Consider the following 7,595-nt stretch of genomic DNA (forward strand, 5'->3'; position numbering starts at 1 on the left):
CAGCAGCCCCTACCCTGCCCTCCTCACAGCTCTAGCAGCCTGAACCAGCAGTCAGCATCACCCTTCCCTTCTTGGTTCCTCTGAAGGCACATGTGGACCAGTGCACCACCATCCACCTTCCTGGCCTCCTCCAGGATATAAACAGAAGGTGCTGGATCCTTTTTCACTAGGGGTCAGAAAATGAAGCCCTGCCTTCAAGGCTGACTCTCTCCCAAAGCTCCTAGATCAGACCGCATCTCCCCTAGATGCCCAGGCCTCCTGGGGTGGCTGCACCTCTCTGCAAGGCTTTGGGGTAGAATCTGACATCACAGATTCCCAAAGCATGAAGTAGTAACTGGGCCATGATCCAAGAAAATGTCTTTCTTCCCCACCAGACCCCCTGAAGTGTCTATGTACCCTCTAAGAGAGGTTTTGTGATGCTGAGCACACCATTTCCTGCCACCTCCTGGATCTCCCACCGGGGAACCTGGAAAGGTAAGATGGCTGCTCCACCCTGGACGCGGTGGCTGCCGGGAATGGGGGCTGGGAGAGTGTGTGGATTTTTTTTTAGAAAAGAGGACACTTCCTGTTTCAGAGCTTGTTACACCAACATTATCCACTGTGGTTTTCTTGATTTGTGTAAAGTAACACTGTTGCTGTTCCCTTCTCCTTTTAAAAACAATTTTATTGGCATATAGTTGATTTGCAGTGTTGTGTTAATTTCAGGTGTGCAGCAAAGTGAATCAGTTAGACACATGCACATACCCACTCTTCATTTGACATTCTTTTCCTGTATCGGCCATCACAGAGCACTGAGGAGACTTCCCTGTGGTATCAGCAGGTTCTTATTAGTTATTTATTCTATACACAGTAGTGTGGATATGTTGACCCCAATATCCCAGTTTATCTCTCCCTCCCTTATCCCCTGGTAACCATAAGTTTGTTTTCTACATCTGTGACTCTACTTGTATTTTGTAAATAACTTCACTTCTACCCCTTTTTTTCAGATTTCACATATAACTGATATCATATGGTATTTGTCTTTCTGTGTCTGACTCATTTTACTCAGTATGACAATCTCTAGGTTCATCCATGTGGCTGCCAATGGCATCCTTTTGTTCTTTTTATGACTGAGTAATATTCCATTATGTATATGCATCATATCTTCTTTATCCGTTCCTCTGTTGATGGACATTTAGGTTACTTCCATATTACTTTCTGTTGCGTTATTTCTAAAGGCCTCTCCCACAGTCCCCAAAGTATCTTCTGCTATGGATGGTCAGCTTTGTCCACACCCAGGGCAGTCAGGACCCACCTGGGTTCACAAAAGGGGTCTGGAGAGGCCCAGCTGACTCAAATCTTTCCTCCTGCAGGAAATTCCCACCATTCAGTTGTTCCTTTAGGCAGGGAAGCCAACCAGAACAAATTTAAGAGCCAGAACTTGTCACCATTATCAAAAAGGACCTTGATTATTTTTTTTCTAATTGATCATTTTTTCTAGCTTGTGTCAAGGGTCTGAAGTTTACACACTACTGTTCCAGTGTGAAAAGTGTTGATTCTTTTATTTTCCCACATCTGAACTGAGCCTGCTCAAAAGTTCCCATTCCCAGGCTGAGTAGAAAAACATTATTAATACATCTGTTAGTTAAGTTTATCCAGTCTCTTCCCATTTAAGGCAGTTTCATAGGTGGTAAATATTTTCTCAGAGTTCGAGGTCACTTTGGGGACTATTTCTTTCCTCCAAGGATCTCCCCTGCCCCTTCTCCAACCTAACATGGCATGTGAGTGTGAGGTGATGTTGCTGTATCCTCAAGGTGCTAAGAGAAGGGGTGCCTGTGACCCTCTGCTGAGCTCTAGGATGCCTCCCAGTTCCTGGACATCAGCCTGTCTACTGAAAACTCTTCTGAAGCATCAGCCTGTCTACTGAAAACTCTTCTGAAAGACCAGACTGTCTACTGAAAAGTCTTCTGAAGCATCAGCCTGTCTACTGAAAACTCTTCTGAAAGACCAGACTGTCTACTGAAAAGTCTTCTGAAGCATCAGCCTGTCTACTGAAAACTCTTCTGAAAGACCAGACTGTCTACTGAAAAGTCTTCTGAAGCATCAGCCTGTCTACTGAAAACTCTTTTGAAGCACCAGACTGTCTACTGAAAACTCTTCTGAAGCATCAACCTGTCTACTGAAAACTCTTCTGAAGCGCCAGCAACTGGTGATATATACACTCTTTCTCCCTAACGAGGACAGGCCCCAGGGACCCCCACTGGCTGAATCAGCCCCACCTTGCTCTTGGGTGTCCCAGAGTGCCACCTTTAGTTCCTTTCTGAGCACCCGCTACAGGCACAGAATCCAACCACATCTCTCACAGATCCAAGCTACATGGTCTGCTGCCTGGAATACTTGCAGCAGCTACTCCGCAGTCTCCAGGCCTCCACCCTGGCCACCCACAGGCTGTTTTCAACACAACAGCAGAGTGACCTTCTTGAAACAGAATTCAAGTCCTATCCATCCTTTGCTCAAAAACCTCCAGCTGCCTTCATTTCACTCCGAGTAAAAGCCAAAATGTGAGGGACACCCGCTCCCTCCCACTTCACCCCTCCCCACCGGCACGCTCACATCTCTCTCACCCCATTCATCACGCTGGCCTCCTCGCGGAGTCCAACTTAGGGCTGAGAGAGAGAGGATGGAGAAGGAGCAGAAGGGAGAATCAGACAGGAAAAGGATATGGACGGAAGGGTCAGAAGCTGAGGGAAGGCAAGCGTGTCTGCAGGTGGCCCCATGGCTGGCAGACATGGGGAGAGAGAACGGCACGGAGCTGGTCCCTCTGCCCTGGTCACTCTGTCCCACATCCACCTGTCCAGATGCCTATGTCCTTCATGCTTGGGTTCACCCTCCCCCTCCACGTGGTCTCCTCTGCCCATTTGATGCTACAGTCTGCTTCCTGCCACCTCCGGCCCCATGAGGCCCCACACCCTGTTCTGCATTTCCATTTTTCCATGGCACTTATTGCCCAGCAGAGTCTTTAAACTACCTATGTATTGTGTCTGTTTGTGTATCCGTCTTCCTCACTCCCTCACCCCGCCTCATTCCTCCAGAGCAAGGGTGCTTGTTTTGTTCACCAGCGCATCTCAAGTGCTTAGAATAAGGCCTGACACATAGTTCAGTTCAGTCACTCAGTCGTGTCCGACTCTGCGACCCCACGGACTGCAGCACGCCAGGCCTCCCTGTCCATCACCAATTCCCAGAGTTTACTCAAATTCATGTCAATTGAGTCGGTGATGCCATCCAACCATGATTTTTCAATGAGCAAGGAAATCTTCTGGACCTTTTCCATCTATACAGCTGGAGGAGAGACCTCAGGCCCTTTTCCTGCTGATATGCTGTGTTGGGCTACCGTTCCCACTGCAGACACCCGCCCCCCATTGTAGGGCACCCCCCCCCATTGTAGGGCAGAATGTTTTGGAATTTCAGAGGTGCTTTGGAAACCCAAGATCTGCTTTGGCTTCTCCTTCAGCCTATCCAGCATTTCTGCTCTCTCCCTGTTCACCATTCCCTCTCCTCCCCATCACAGGTGGAAGGACTTCTTTTTCATCCATTCCTTTTTCTGTCTGTGTATGCCTTCAGTTGTAACCCACTAAGCTTTAGTCCTAACAAGTAGTGGGAGTTGGAGAATTCAGGACTCCTTTTTCTCTTTCAAGAAAGCCAGGATTTCTGGGCTATCATCTCTTTATGGTCCCAAAGACACACAGCCACTTGTCTGTTTTAGGCAATTCCTGCTCTTTCACTCTCTGGGACATCTGTTATAGGACATTCAGACTGTCATGACCAGAAGAGGCACAGGTAAGGGGACAGGCTGATCCGTAAGGGTATGGCTCACTGTCTCCCAAAATCTAGTCTTTCCTCTGCTAGTGTTAGAGAACTGTACCTGGGCACAAGACTGCCCAGAAGAAAACACATTTCTTAGCATCCTTCATACATCATGTCTGTACACATGAAAAAAATACGTATATAAATATTAAACATAAATACATTTTAAAATATTTTTCAGCCATTAAAAATAAACAAACCCTGCCTTTTTCAGCAACGTGAATGGACCTTGAGGATGTTATGCAAAATGAAACAAGTCAGACAGAGGAAGACTAATATTGTATATTCTCACTTCTGTATGGAACTGTAAAAAGCTGAACTCATAAAAACAGAGAATCGAACGATGGTGTCCAGGGGCTGGAAGGGTGGCGGACATGGGGAAATGCTGGTCAAAGTGTACAAACTTCCAGCCATAAGACGAATAAGTTCTGGTGGCTAGCCCTGAGGTTAGCCCTCAGTGAGTGTTTATTAAGAAGGCAAACACAAGAGGGAGGGATAAAATGAGAGCCTGGGATTGACATATACACACTACTACATATAAAAATAGATAATTAATAAGAAACTGCTGTATAGCACAGAGAGAGAGAACTCTACTCAATGCTCTGCAACAGCCTATATGGGGAAGGAATCTAAAAAAACAAACAACCAAAAAAAAGAGTGGAGGTGTGGACATGGATAACGGGCTCTGCAACAGCCTATATGGGGAAGGAATCTAAAAAAACAAAAAACCAAAAAAAAAGAGTGGAGGTGTGGACATGGATAACGGGTTCACTTTGCTATACACCTGAAACTAATACAACACTGTAAATCAACTCTACTCCAAAAAATTTTTAAAGAAAACAAACAAATATAAATAGAATATTTTTCTCACTAGAGAAAAGTCTTCCCAAATGTAGGAGACCATAAACAATGCAATTCAATCAGAGGTAAACAAACACAATTTGAGCCTTCCCCTTCTACGTGTTAAATCTGACCAGTGTTCTCTACATCTTCATATTGTCCCTGACAGAGCATCAAATCTAACAGGTAGGAGGAAATGACCTTCCTCCGTGATGTCAGTCTCACAACCTGTGCGTTCCCTTAAGAACTCATTTTTCATGAATTTAACTACATGCTTCTTGGCTCTAATTAATAGGAACAATGACTTAGGCTTTCAAGAAAGCTGGACTTCTGGGCTATCACCTCTTTATGGTCCCAAAGACACACAGTGTAAACCACCTTGGGACTCTAGCATGTTTCTTAGGTCTACCTAAGGTGTCATGCTAAAGCTCTCAGCACAGCCCTTAGTCTTACTTGATTTTATAAAAGTTTACTCCTCTGCTCCTTCAACCTTGACCTTGCACACTAAAGAGTCTTAGTCTTCACAGTCACACTTCTGCCGGCCCCAGATGGTTCTACTCTTCTTCTCCAGGTAAGAAGAGAAGTTGCTGTCTCTTTCTGAAACATCAACACAAGGTTTTTGAGAAAAATTGCCAGCAGCCTGTCCCTCCCCACCCACACATCTCTGCAAAGTGAATTTTACTCCCTCCCAGTCCCATTTCATCCCCTCCTTCTGCCAATTACCCTAAGATAACCTTATATACCCCATCGTCCACAGGTTCCATCGTTTTCCAGCACCTGCCCCTTAGTGTGTATGAATGCAGTTTCCCAAGTACAGCACCACGAAAATGAGGCAGAAAGAAGAGGGGCTCTGAGACCCCGAGAGCCTTGAGGTCACCCAGGAGAGGAAAGGAGGTGAATAGGAGACACCAAAGAACAGGAGAAATAAGATCTACTATCCCTTCAAACACCTGCTGAGTGCCAGGTGCTATGGTAAATAATTTCATGCAAACATTTCATTTAGCCCCTTCCCTCCCAGACACATATTATTAATTCCATTTTCAAAGGAGAAAACTGGTTCCAATGGGGTTAAGTGACTTTTCATGAGGTCAACTCAGTCCATAAAAATTGGAAGTGCTCCAGGCACAGGCACAATGGAAATTTTTAAGGCACAGCACCCATCTTTAGTAGACACAACTCACTAGGACTGATTAGTAGATGAAATAACCAACATCTAAATAGCTGGTGTCATGCACACATCTTTACACCTGCTTCTCCTGGAACCAGCCCTAATAAACATGACTCCATGATGTACATCTGAGTGGCTCCTCTGATGAACAGTGTTTAGCTTGAAGACAGAATGGTTATTCTCTGTCTTGCACCAGCTAGAGGGAGCCCCAGGCAGACACAGAGCATGAGCAGTGGCCAGAGCAAGATGAAACAGAGCCTGGCTTAGTAAATAAACAGCACCTGCAGACGTGATCCTCCCATCTCTGTCCTCCCAACCCCTCTCACACAGTCCTCCCCAAAACCTCTAAAAACCACTTACCAGAAGGCCTCACACGTCATAGTGAACACTGTGATTCAAGGTAAATCACTGGCTCTCTGAACCGCAGAGATACGCTTACCAAACTCAAGAAAATACTTGAAGACAAGAATGGATGTGGCTTCCACTTGGTTGGCCCACACGAAGGCTGGAAACAGGCCAACAGATAAAGAGGTCATTGTCATCAAGATTTACACTTACCCAGCAGGGGCAGAAAGGCTGCAAGAGTTATGTGACTCACTGAAGTTCAAGGTTAACTGATACATCACAAGAACATAAAACCAGGAAGGTGACCGTTAAACACAGCATTCATCTTCTTGGGCCTGAAAGCCATTCTGCAGACTGTCCATTAAATGCCTTTTCATTATTAGCAACTGGCCTTCCTAAAAGATCTGGGCAACTAGTAGCCTTCCACTGGCAAGACAGACTCAGGGAAAGTGAATATTTTCCCCTTTATGCTGAAGCCACTTATTTAAAAAAAAAAAAAAAGTTATACTGAAGTCACTTATTTAAAAATAAACAAAGCCAACTAAAGGAAATTCTTACTTGAAAGCCAGGACACTGGTGCTTTAGCAACATACAATCACAAAACCAAGTTCCTTATAACTGGGCCATGCTGCCCACAGACTCCTGCTCATTCAGCGCCCAGCTGATGATCTGTGCCCTGGAACACGTCTTGTGTCTTTTCCAGTTAGGCGATGCATATCCCATAGACAGAAAAGTGAAAATGACTGAGGAATTTTTCTAAAGTTCAATCATTTTGCAAGGATCAGGATACCAATAGATGTCTCCTAAACCTTCAGAGGCAATCCTGTAAAGGAAGCAGACGTTGGAAGAGGAGAAAACAAAAATCTATTCTTATGAAAATGTCGAAATCTTGAAGAGCTCCTTTGGTGTAACCCTCTCTGAGGACTTACAGTGCCTGCAGATATCTGAACACACAGCAAATTACCAGTGGTTGCCCCACTGTCATCCCCAACCAACTTTCTCTCTCACTCATTCCCACTATAGAAGCTGAGGAAAAACAGCACTTGCTTTCCAAGCCTCTCTTGCAGCTAGATTGGTCATGTGATCACTTCTGATTAGTGAGAAGCATAGGAACATCTGCTGGGAGGCATCTGAGAAAAATTTTTCTCCCTAATGGGAAGAAGGGGGCTCATTTTGCTCTCAAGTTGAGGGTTCAGTTATCTTTCAACCAGAAGGGGCAGATCAGAAGAATTCCATGCCAGCATTAGAATCCTAGAATTGTTCAGTGAGACCTAGAACCACCTGCCTACAAACCTCTTAGTAAATAAACAATAAAACATTCTTTTGCTTAAGTCACCACTTGTGGGCTTTCATGTTATTTGCAGCCAAAAGCACCCAACAGACTACAATGAGCATACAG

Source organism: Bos javanicus, chromosome 14 (genome assembly GCF_032452875.1).
Source record: "Bos javanicus breed banteng chromosome 14, ARS-OSU_banteng_1.0, whole genome shotgun sequence".
NCBI classification, from domain to species: domain Eukaryota; kingdom Metazoa; phylum Chordata; class Mammalia; order Artiodactyla; family Bovidae; genus Bos; species Bos javanicus.